At 31.0% G+C, this 12,574-nt stretch overlaps 2 pseudogenes; one reads left to right on the top strand and one right to left on the bottom strand.

The window, feature by feature from the left end:
* Nucleotides 1-4,464: 4,464 nt before the first annotated feature.
* LOC147789348 (putative pectinesterase/pectinesterase inhibitor 7 pseudogene) lies at nt 4,465-4,884 on the bottom strand (annotated as a pseudogene).
* Nucleotides 4,885-10,859: 5,975 nt separating this feature from the next.
* LOC111776469 (auxin-responsive protein SAUR62 pseudogene) lies at nt 10,860-11,425 on the top strand (annotated as a pseudogene).
* Nucleotides 11,426-12,574: the final 1,149 nt, after the last annotated feature.

The raw sequence follows: 12,574 nt of genomic DNA, 5'->3' as shown, positions 1-12,574 counted from the left end.
ACAAATTTATTATAAATAAGAATTAAGGGATACATGCAATGTCACGATTACATTTCATGAGATTAGACGTTGCTAAAATGAGATACAATAAGTTCTCTAAAGTGTTGTAACGAGACTGCCACTCAGGTGATATAGGGTCACCTTCATAAAAGTCGACGTATTCACTTAAATAGCTATCAATATTGATTGTTGGCAAATTATACGCGTCTATTCCCGTTTAAGTAAATAGTATATGCATTGTTTCTTGCAAATCATCATTTCCATTTTCAAAATCTTTCAAACACCCATCGTACATCTCTTTTGTTTCACTATTTAGTTTTCCTGACTTTATCTCTCTTTGAAGGAATGCAATATTATCGTTGAAATTACTATACTATGATTCACCAATATAATTAAAATATCTATCAAATTTTACTTCAAATCTTCACGAGGATCTGAATCAATCTTACGAATGCATAACTTATACAATTGATTATATTTAAATCTGTTGCAAGTATCATGAGCAAACGTGCTTCTATTCACTTCTGCCTTAGCTAACATGAAAGGGTTGAAAATGGATTGCAAAAGAAGGGTAAAAGCACCCAGAAATGGGAGGGAAGAATGCGTGTTCTTCATCTTTGGCAATAATCATAATTAGACAGTAGAAATGTATAGTGAAAACTAATGAATTTCCCGACCCTTTTTTGGGATTTAGTTCATATACATAGTCAATTCATGCACATTTAATTAGGTATGTATATGTCAATTCATAAGGTCAAATAGGAATCTTAATTTTAGCCTTAAATATTTTTTAATTAATAATATTTTTTATTTTTCATAAGGTCAGATGTCATTCTATCTCTTCTCATTTACTCTCTTATTTATTTTAATTCTAAATAGAAGACTTATGAGACCGGACCTCCAATTTTTTCTCATATGATTAATTTCTCGAACACTAAAATTCGAAGTTATAAAAAAATTCAATAACTCAATGGATTTGTCACATCGTGGCTGCATCTTAATAACTATTGGATGTGAATTAAAAACTTTCACGTCCATAGTTTTTTTTTTTTTTTTTTTTTTTTTTTTATTTTGTTACAAACATATTTTTTGTATTGATATTTATGGATTGGCATAAACTTAAAGGTGGACTATCAAGTTTATAACATATTTTTTGTATTGATATTTATGGATTGGCATAAGCTTAAAGATGGACTATCAAGTTTATAACTATGAGTCTAATAACGTCACCAAAGATACCTCTAATCTTTATAGTAAATTTCTGAATTTATTAAAATTTCTATTTTATCGATATATACGAGGGTTCCTATGTTTTTCTTCTCCTCCCGCTTTAGTACTTGACCCGACTCACTTAGTATCGAAAATAAATACACTTTTCAAAGTTGGACTTCATTCGAAGAAATTGTTAAAGTTTGGGTTAATAGAGAAAACAAACGCATATAGGCAAATACTTAAAGCACACAAATTTATTATAAATAAGAACATGAGTAATAATTAAGGGATACATGAACATTCACGATTACATTTCATAATATTACACATCTCTGCAATGAGAGCAATTAAGTTCCATAAAGTATTGTAACGAGAGTGCCACTCAGGTGGAATAGGGACTCCTTCATAATCGTATACGCAGTCTTCTACGTAATTAGCAATACCAATCGTCGGCAACATAGTCACATCTATCCCCGTTTGAGTGAGCAATATGTGCATTCCCTCTTGCAAATCACTATTTCCTCTTTTAAAATCATCCAAACACGAAGCATATACCTTTTTTGTTTCACCATTTAGCTTTCCTTACTTTATCTCTTTTTGAAGGAACGCAATGTTGTCGTTAAAATTACTGATACTATGATTCACAAATATAATTAAAATACCTGTCAAATTTGATTCAAATCTTCACGAGGATCCAAATGCACACTTTATACAATTGATCATATTGAAATCTATGACAAGTATCACGTGCAAAGGTGCTTCTATTCTCTTCGGCCTTCGCTAACACGGAGGAGTTGAAAATGGATAGCAAAAGAAGGGTAAAAGCACCCATAAATGGGAGGGAAATAGAAATTTAGAGGGGAAACTAATAAATTCCCCGACCTTCTTTGAAAATTAATTCATGTAGGAAATTATTTCAAACGCATTTAATTAGGAATTCTTGTGTATATCAATTTATAACGTCAAATAGGAATTTTAATAAATTCAGAAATAGAATGTTTTTATTTTCCATATACCAACCATAGCCTTTGTGTATTAATAAATTCTTAGTTCTTTATGTATTAAAGTTTTCATCCTCTCGACTCAAAAAAAATAAATAAATAAAATAAAATAAAATCCAATTTTGAAGGATACACATGTTTCGAGCAACCAATCAGTCCCATTGATAAAATTTTCTACGGTAAAAATTTTAGCTAATTTTCTTTCGATTACATGGAAATTTGGCCAATTAACTCGGTGTGTTGTGTCAGCCCCAGAACCACAATTATTGAATTCAGCATAAAAGAGGTTGTTTATCGATACCCCTGACCACAATATCCATCCCTGTAGTTGCACGTTATCATCCAAAAACGACTACTATGTTAGCCACCACAAAAGAGAATAAAAGCACCAACAATCACTATGCCCATAATATCTACCCTTCTTTTTCATTTGCTAATTTTTATTTTCTTTTCCTACCATTACAAAGAGAGCACAATGGGCAGAATGGTAATTTACATTAAATCCCATAAAAGGTAATTAGTTTACAATTTTTTATTTTTTATTTTTTAAATGTTTTTCTTCTCCTTCACAGCTTTAGTACTCGACTCGACCGACTTAAGTATCTGAAATAAGTAAAATTAGACTTCATTCTTAAAGAAACTATTAAAATCTGAGTAGTCAAAATTTATTATAAATAAGAACATGAGTAACAATTAAGGGATACATGCAATGTCACGATTACATTTCATGAGATTAGACGTTGCTAAAATGAGAGATAATAAGTTCATTGAAGTGTCGTAACGAGACTGCCACTCAGGAGGTATAGGTTCACCTTCATAAAAGTCTACACAATCTTCTACATAATTAATAATACTCATCGTCGGTAACATAGTCGCATCTATCCCCATTTGAGTGAGCAATATATGCATTCCCTCATGCAATGCATCACTTCCTCTTTCAAAATCATCCAAACACCCATCAAACATCTCTTTTGTTTCATTATTTAGCTTTCCTGACTTTATCTCTCTTTGAAGGAACGCAATGTTGTTGTTGAAATTACTGATGCTATGATTCACAAATATAATTAAAATACCTGTCAAATTTGACTTCAAATCTTCACGAGGATTTGAATCAATCTCAAGAATGCACAACTTATACAACTGATCATATTGAAATTTGTTGCAAGTATCATGTACAAAAGTGGTTGAATTCACTTCCGCCTTGGCTAACATGGAGGGGTTGAAAATGGATAGTAAAAGAAGGGTAAAAGCACCCAGAAATGGGAGGGAAGAAGTCATATTCATCTTTGGCACTAACATATTTAGACATAATAGAAATTTATAGTGAAAATTAATGAATTTCCGAACCTTTTTTGGGAATTAGTTCAAATATATTTAATTAGGAAATTAGTTCATACACATTCATTAGGAATTGTTGTGTATATCAATTCATAAAGTCAAATAGGAATCTTAATAAAGTAAAAATCGATGTTATTATTTTTTTATATAGCAACTGTAATTAAATAATATTTTTTATTGGACGTATGCTCCTTTTAGCATACATAAAAATAGTTTAAAAGAAAATTATACAAAATCATAAAATTCATATAGTTTTATTATTATTTATATTGAAATCGTAAGAATTAGCAAAAGATAAATTTATTAGAAAAATAATTTTTAATTAACTTATGAATATTAGAAAAAAACAATCCTCTTAAATATTGGCCACAAAAATGTCGTTCGATGCTATGAACACATGATAATATTATTATGAGCGACTATCAAATTATGTGTCGTGAATATATTCAGATTACACCAACACTCAAACATGTAAATACATGTAAATGTATATAAAAATAATTCATTCACTTTTTTACTTATATATATAATTAATTCACTTTTTTAATTTATATATTAGTTTATTTTTGGCTTATTTTAGTTTAGTTAGGCTGAAATTAGCAAAATATAAGTTATATTCTAACAATTAGGTATTTTTTAAATTTAATCCCTAATTTTGATAGAAATTTTAATTTAATTTCTTATCTATTAAATTTTTTGGTAGTCACAACTCAAAAAAAAAAAAAAAAAAAAAAAAAAAAAAAAAAAATCAATCAAAATAAGGCAATTTCATTAAGAGTAAAGTCCGGTTTTGAACAATACACCGGTTTCAGGCAACCAATCAGTCCCATTGATAAAATTTTCTACAGTAAATTTTTTAGCTGTTTGCCTATCGATTACATGAAAACCTGGCCAATTAACTCGGTGTGTTGTGTCAGCACATTATCCATCCTTGTGGTTGCACGTTGCCATCCAAAAATGACTCCATGAACACAACGGTTGAATATTGTCTCCATGGCCGACCAAGATAGATTTTACTAGAAGCTATCTTCGGAGAAACTGTGACGGTACAGTTCTGGAAGGAGAAGCCACTTCGAATCGATGGTTTGTTCTTGGACTGTGCGGTGACTGTAGTTTCATTGCTCCGTAACCGAGCATATATGTTACAGTCTTGAAACATAGCAAGTCCATCTCCAAAAATAAAATCAACGGTTCCATAGATGTCGCACTCCTTAAAAAACATAGCAACGTCCCTTTGCATATAATAGGTAGTGAAGTCCGCACGGTCAAGGACAGCAACTGCTTGTCCATTTTGATTTCCGGCCGAATTTTCGAAACTCAAATGTTGAGCCATAAAATGGTCACCTTTGACCTCTTTTATCAAATAAAAATGAAGAACAATATTATATATATAAAAAAAAAAAAAAAAAAGCCTAATTGAATAGGAGAAAATAATTATCAGAACAAGTACGATGATGTGATTTTGAGAGCTTGATGGTGGTGATTTTATAGAGGGAATTAGCATGAGTTCTTCAAAGTTTTTTTAATTTAAAAATGGAGTAAGTTTATTTGAATGAATAAGGATCATAATTAAAACAAAACATAATATTCAATTAATGAAGAACTGCAGGGATGATTATGAAATAAATGGCACAATATTCTAAATCCATATTATTCTCTCATACTCTAAATACCAAAAAGTTCATAAGGGGATTGTTCATTTATTCACTCTCATCTCCATTTTTAGCTTCGGAGGTTTTATTTATTTCCCTTTTCCAACTTCATGGTTTTCTATCACTATCTAATGTCTTCTTTAATGGGACTCTCATCACATTCATATAATTCTCACCCAAGTTTTATTTATTTTAATTTTATCAATGCCTTTTACTTAGTAAAAAGATAACCTCTCAATCCAAAATAATTAGAAATGGGGTTGTGGCATTCGATTTTATCATAATTGTCGTAATTGTGGAGAAAAAAATTGGAGGTAATCATCATAACTCTTCTATTTACAATTAAAATAAATGAGATAGTAAAGAAGAAGAGATGGAATGACACCAGATCTTAAGAAAACAATGGAATACGAACGGTTTGCAACTCCGGTGAACCAAAAACGCTCTTCCTTCTATAGTGCAACGCCGGACTAACGAACCAGGGAACACCTTGATACACACGAGCGATTAGCACCAGAATGGTGTTGCAGCTTTACTGGCCAAGAGGATGAACTGGTTGGTAGAACATTGCTGGCCAAGAGGATGAATTAGTTCATGTATAGATCATTATCTTTTGTATTTGTAATTAGGGATTATCATGAGTTCATAGATGGACTCTTAGAATTATAGGTGTAGGTGTGATAATGCCACCACATGTATTTCTCTATCTTCAGTTTAACAAATACGACCCAAAAAAAATTGGTAAGCTATTGCATATATTTAAGACGTTCACATGTATTTAACAACAATTAATGACATTAAAAACACTAAAAAAGATTATACAATTTTCTTTTTTTTATAACAAACCTTTCAATTTTCGAGTAAATGTAGTAATAATTTTTTGACAATGACAAATATGATGAAGAGGGCCACAACCCTAATCCTAATTAATATGGACTAAGAGTGTTTAGAATATTTTTTTAAGAGTGTTTAGGTAAGAACCTTAGCTTCCTTTTTGATATAGGAGAGGTTAGGGATGAAGCATCCACACACCCCACTCTCCCTATTTCATGATCCTCCAAGCTGACATGCTACCCATTGCCGCCCATCTTGGTCATCTTAGTTTCATTAATGAGATGATGCATTTACAAAATTAAAATCTATCGTGGTCGACCATAGAGACAATACTCAAGTGTTGTGTTCATGGAGTCGTTTTTAGATGACAACGTGCAACTAAAGGGATGGATGTTTTGGCAAGGAGTACCAGTAAATAAGCTCTTTTATGCTGAGTTCAACAATAGAGGTCCTGGTGCTAACACAAAACATCGAGTTCATTGGTCAGGTTTTCATGTATTAGAAAAAAATTAGCAAAAAAATTTACGGTAGAAAAATTTATCAACGGGACTGATTGGTTGCCTGAAACTGGTGTACCTTTCAAAACTAGATTTTATTTTTAATGACATTCGATTCGTTTGATTTGTTTTTGTCAATATAGAACTTTTAATTCATCTTCCAAATGGTTAACTCTAATTGTATTTGTGCAACATCATAAAATTTATATTCAATGATACAAAAATATTATACAAGTAAAGAAAATATTTAAGGCTATCATCAGTGGGTAAATGAATGGTAAATAAAGAAAAAAAAAACTGTCAATTTTTTAATTTGTTTAAATTTAGATTTGACGTTATAAATTGATATATACAAGAATTCCTAATTAAATGCAAAAAAAGATTAGGGAATTCTTTAGTTTTTGGCTATAAATTCTACTGTTTTTAGATGTGATTACGTCAAAGATGAAAAACATGCCTTCTTCCTTTCCACTTCTCGCTACTTTTACCTTATTTTTGCTATCCATTTTCAATCCCTCTCTATTAGTCGAGAAGCATCAACAATAATTTTGCTCATGATACTTGCAATAGAATTCAATATGAGCAACTGTATAAGATGTGCATTCCCGTGGTTGATTCAGATCCTCGTGAAGATTTGAAGTCAAATTTAACAGGTCTTCTAATTATATTTTTAAATCATAGTATCAACAATTTCAACGACAACATTGAGTTTCTTCAAAGAGAGATAACGTCCGGAAAACTAAATGGTAAAACAAAAATGATGTATGACGAGTGTTTGGAAGCTTTTGAAATGGGAAATAGTGATTTGCAAGAGGCGCTGCACATATTGCTAACCCAAACGGGTAGAGACGTGTATGGTTTGCCGTTGATGATTGCTGGTAATCATATAAGTTCGTGGGTGGATGATTTTGAAGGTGATCTTATTCCACCAGAGTGGCAATCTCGTTACAAGAATTCATGGAATTTGGTACTTCTCATTGGAGGAATATCTAATCTTATTAAATGTAATCAACAATTCGAGTGTATGCGTTGATTATTACTCATGTTCTTATTCAAAATAAATTTGTCATATATACTTCAATGGTTAATTCCGTCATTCTATTTCTGGTTTACTCTCTAATTTAAAATAATTTATTTTAATTCTATTGTCTTTTATAATAAAATTCAAATCAAAGTGGTAAAATATATTCAATGAGAAACCAAAACGATTTATTGCCAAATGGATAATTTTTTTCTTTTATTATGTATAATATATTTTTTTGTATTGGTAATTATAGATTGTTTGATAACACGACCAAAGATATTTCTCTGTCATTAACTTAACAAATCGAACCATAGAAAAATTTGCATATATTTAAATTGTTTATATGTATTTAAAAACGATTCATTATCTTAAACCACGTTGAATTAAGATTATATTAATGTTTTTTTAATAGACCTCTAAATTATTTCATAAATATAGCCATTAATTTAAAATATTTAAAGGAGAACGTTAGAATATTCATTAGCTAAAAAATTTACGGTAGACAACTTTATTAATGGGACTCATTGGTTGTCCCGAACAGGTGTACTCTATAGCTTAGGACTTTATTTCTAATAAAATTGCTTTTGGTGTGTTATCGTCAATAGAAAACTTCTATTTAATCTTATAAAACACGATAAAAAAACCAAATTCATATGAACAACCAACCAAGCGGACAAATTCATTTGCATGCAAATTTATTTGCAATAAGATAATGATCGATATATGAGACTACACCGTTATATTTAATGAAATTTTGGTAAAAATAGCTATTTTCAAAACGATTTAGAAAATCAAATCGAAAGGAAGAATAATTTTAATATGATATTCATTTGAAACATGAACCGTTGTACTAAATATAAATATATATATATATATATATAGATGATTAAAAGATTAATTATTTATTCTTTTATACATTTAGGGGTAGAGTTTTAAGACATATGTCATCTAACAAAAAAACGTCAAAAATTTGAACATATTTACTCCACACTTTTTTTAACCTCTAAAAGAATTTAAAAGTATTTAAGGCTAAAAATAACAGTAAATTTCTGAATTTAATCAATGGATAAAAACAAGATGCTTAATTAAATCTTCATTAACTAATTTGTAAATAAAGGTTACGAAGTTAATTAGTTTTCCATTATAAATATCCACCTTGTGTACGTATGATTATTGACAAAAATGAAGAACATGTCTTCTTCCCTCTCGCTTCTCGGTGCTTTTACCCTTCTTTTGCTATCCATTTTAAACACTTCTATGTTAGTCAAGGCAGATGATAATAGAAGCACCAACAATAACTTTGTCCATCATACTTGCAATAGATTTACATATGATGAATTGTATAAGGTCTGCATTCCCGAGATTGATTCGGATCCTCGTGAAGATTTGAAGACAAATTTGACAGGCCTTCTAATTATATTGGTGAATCATAGCATCAGCAATTTTAACGACAACATTGTGTTCCTTCAAAGAGAGATAAAGTCAGGAAAGGTAAATGGTGAAACAAAACATATGTTAGATACATGTTTGGAAAATTTTGAAAGAGGAAATCGTGATTTGCAAGAGACAATGCATATACTACATGCCCAAACGGGGATAGGCCCTTATGAGTTGCCCGTGGTTGGTATTCTTAACTATATAAGAGATTGTGTGGACGAATTTGAAGATGTCCCTAAACCATTAGAATATCAATCTCGTTACAACACTTCGTGGAACTTGATGCTTCTCATTACATCAATGTGTAATGTCATGAAATGTAATCGTGTAATCGCATGTATTCCTTGATTATAACTCATGCTCTTATTTTAAATAAATTTGAAGATGGATTCATATAAGTTTGTGTGCGGATGATTTTGAAGGTGACCCTATTCCATCAGAGTGATAGTCTCGTTACAACGTCACTTCATGGAATTTAGTGTCTCTAATTTTAGAAACGTCTAATCTCATTAAATGTAATTGTGAAGTCTCACGTATCCGTTGATTATTACTCATGTTCTTATTCAAAATAAGAGTTTGTCTGCTCGAGTATTGATTACATAGGTTATTTTTTCTCCATCATAGAAACTTCAAAATTAAACGTCTCTTTTTTTTTAATTAAATTTTCTTCTATTTTTTATTAAGGGTGGGAGTGCCCAAAAAATAAGGGGCACCCAACTGTCTTCTTTCTCATGTCACATGGGTTTGCCTCCCCACGTGTCAAAGCCTTTTTTTTTTTTTTTTTTTTTTTTTTTATATATATATTTTTCAGACATAGACAGTTTACCTCAATAGACGGAAATTGACGAGAATAATAATAGAAGGAATTGCCTCCAATAAAAATCCCCATTTATTTTATTTTTAAAAATTAAAAAGCTAATGAGATATGAGGAAGAAGGAAACATTTCTTACGTGTAAACTTTCCTCTAATAGACCATTTTAAAAATAGTAAGATTGACGACTATACGTAACGAGCCAAAACAAACAATATCTACGAGTGGTGGTGGACTTGGGCTATTACAAATGCTATCAGAGCCAAATATCGGACAGTGTGCCAACGAGGACGCTAGACCCCCAAAGGGGATAGATTGTGATATGCCACCTCGGTTGGAGGAGATCCTTATAAGGGTGTGAAACATCTCCCTAGTAGACGAGTTTTAAAAACCGTGACGCCGACGGCGATACGTAACGAGCCAAAATAGACAATATCTGCTAACGGTGGACTTAGACTGTTACAAATGATATCATAGCCAGATACCAGGCCACGTGCCAACGAGAACGACGCTAGATCTCTAATGGGGGTGGATTGTGAGATCTCATGTCGATTGGAGAGGGAAACAAACCATTTCTTATAAGAGTGTAGAAACCTCTCTCTAAGATACAGCGATACGTAATGGGCCAAATCAGACAATATCTACGATGGGCTTGGGCTATGACAGACAGTCTCCTCGAACAAATTCTTAAAATCACTCGAATTTAAGCAACCACTCAAATATCTAGTCGTTTTCATTTTTTCAAAAAAATTTCGAATCCGTGAGACAAGAAAGAGGTGCAATTAAATTAGAACTTTTGAGATGAAAAGGTAGATATTTAGAATACAATAGAGCATTTAAAGTCATTTGTCACTACCCATATTAGAATTGAAATAATTGAGTAAGATTTCATGTGGCTACCATTTCTTGTAGTGAATCAAAATCTATGGACCCAATTTTGTCTTCAATGAAATATCAAGTGAACCCAATTTCAAGAACAAAAATTTTAAACATTTATATATAATTTAACACCAAATTCCTCCTCCATTGCAACACCCAACAAAAAAAAAAAAAAAAAAAAATGGTAACTCCCAAAACCCTAGCTAAAATAGCCCATAAGTGGCAGAAGGCGATGGTCTCCACCGGGCGGCGGCGGCGGCGGCGGAGGAGGAGGATCTCACTGCCAAGAACAAGAAGCTCCTCCAAGGTGGCCGACAAGGGTCATTTTGTGGTCTACACATTGGACCATAAACGGTGCGTTTTGCCGATAAGCTATTTGGGGAACTATGTCTTAAGGGAGCTGTTGAAGATGTCGGAGGAGGAGTTTGGGCTGCCGGCGGATGGGCCAATAAAGCTGCCGTGTGAGGCGGCGTTTGTGGAGTATATTGTGTATTTGATTCGACGACATGTCGACTTCGAAGTGGAGAAGGCTCTGGTTCTGTCGGTTGCTCCGGCGGTGAAAGGCTGTTGTGGTTCTAATTTGTTCTCGTCGACGGCAAGGGTGGCGGAAGCTGGCCGGCCGGTGATGATGGGGTTTGAGATTTGTATGGACCATACACAATTTTATTAAGGAATTTGGACTCCTACCGGTCATAATTGTTGGATGACGAAAGTCCCACGTCGGCTAATTTAGAGAATGTTCATCGGTTTATAATCAAAGAATACAATCTCCATTCAAATGAGATCTTTTGAGGAAACCCAAAACAAAGTCACGAGAGCTTATATTCAAAATGAACAATATAATACTATTATGGAAAGTCGTGTTCATTTAACAATAATTATAAGCTTATTTCATCAAGGTGTACCATGTTTAAAAAATACTCATAAAATTGTTAATTTTAAAATATTTATATTTTTTAATAAATTTCAAAATATTTAACCAAAGATTTAAGTTATTTGATTTTAACTTTGGTCAAAGTCAAGACAATTACCCCCATACCCTCCTAATTCCAACATCTCTTATTAAAAAAAAAGGAGAAAAAATGATTGATCAATAGTCAAAGGGGTATAATATGGAAAATATAACATAATTTGGTCAAAATATTTGGATTAATTATACTTGATTATCATATTGTTAAATTAATTATTAAAAAAAAAAAAAACAATAACTAGGCTAGTGGAATGTTTCAAAGGGCTTTGTTATAAATATTTATTTGTTCATATAATTATTTTTAACAAAAATTAACTAGTTTAAATATTCATGTCAAAAATTAAATTTATTTAATTTTAATGGTTAACGTAAATTTTGAAATCGAACTATAACTAAGTTGGTAAAAAGGCGTCAAATATAAACAAAATTTATTAAATTTTATATTTAACGACGAATTTTCAGTGACAAAACTTAATTTAATATTAAAAAAAATAATATAGGTCAATTAACGTAACCTTAAATACTAAATAGTTTTAAAATATTTAGTTTAATTTATAATTTTGATAATTAGCTAAAAATAAAAACGTATAATTTTTTTTTTTTTTTTTTTTTTTCTTTTTGGGGGGAGAAAGTCAATTTACATTTTTAGTTGACCAGCTTTCCTTAAACGTATTTTGAACGCCGTTGGTTTTTCCAAATATTTTAAATTTACCACAACATTTATAGCAACTTATTTATTTATAATATATATATATATATATATATATATATATATATTTAATTTAATGATTAGATGGTTTCCTCTTGTTTTGTCAAAATACCCATAATATTAATGCTAATTTTCTTTTTAATAAATAAAAAAATTAATAAAAAAAAAACGTTTATGAATCAAATGAACTTATTCGTTAGAATTGAACA

This window comes from Cucurbita pepo, chromosome 15 (assembly GCF_057944985.1).
Source record: "Cucurbita pepo subsp. pepo isolate OVF chromosome 15, ASM5794498v1, whole genome shotgun sequence".
In the NCBI taxonomy this organism is placed as follows: Eukaryota; Viridiplantae; Streptophyta; class Magnoliopsida; order Cucurbitales; family Cucurbitaceae; genus Cucurbita; species Cucurbita pepo.
Note: the sequence above shows the minus strand (reverse complement) of the source record. Positions and strands in the feature narration are given on the sequence as shown.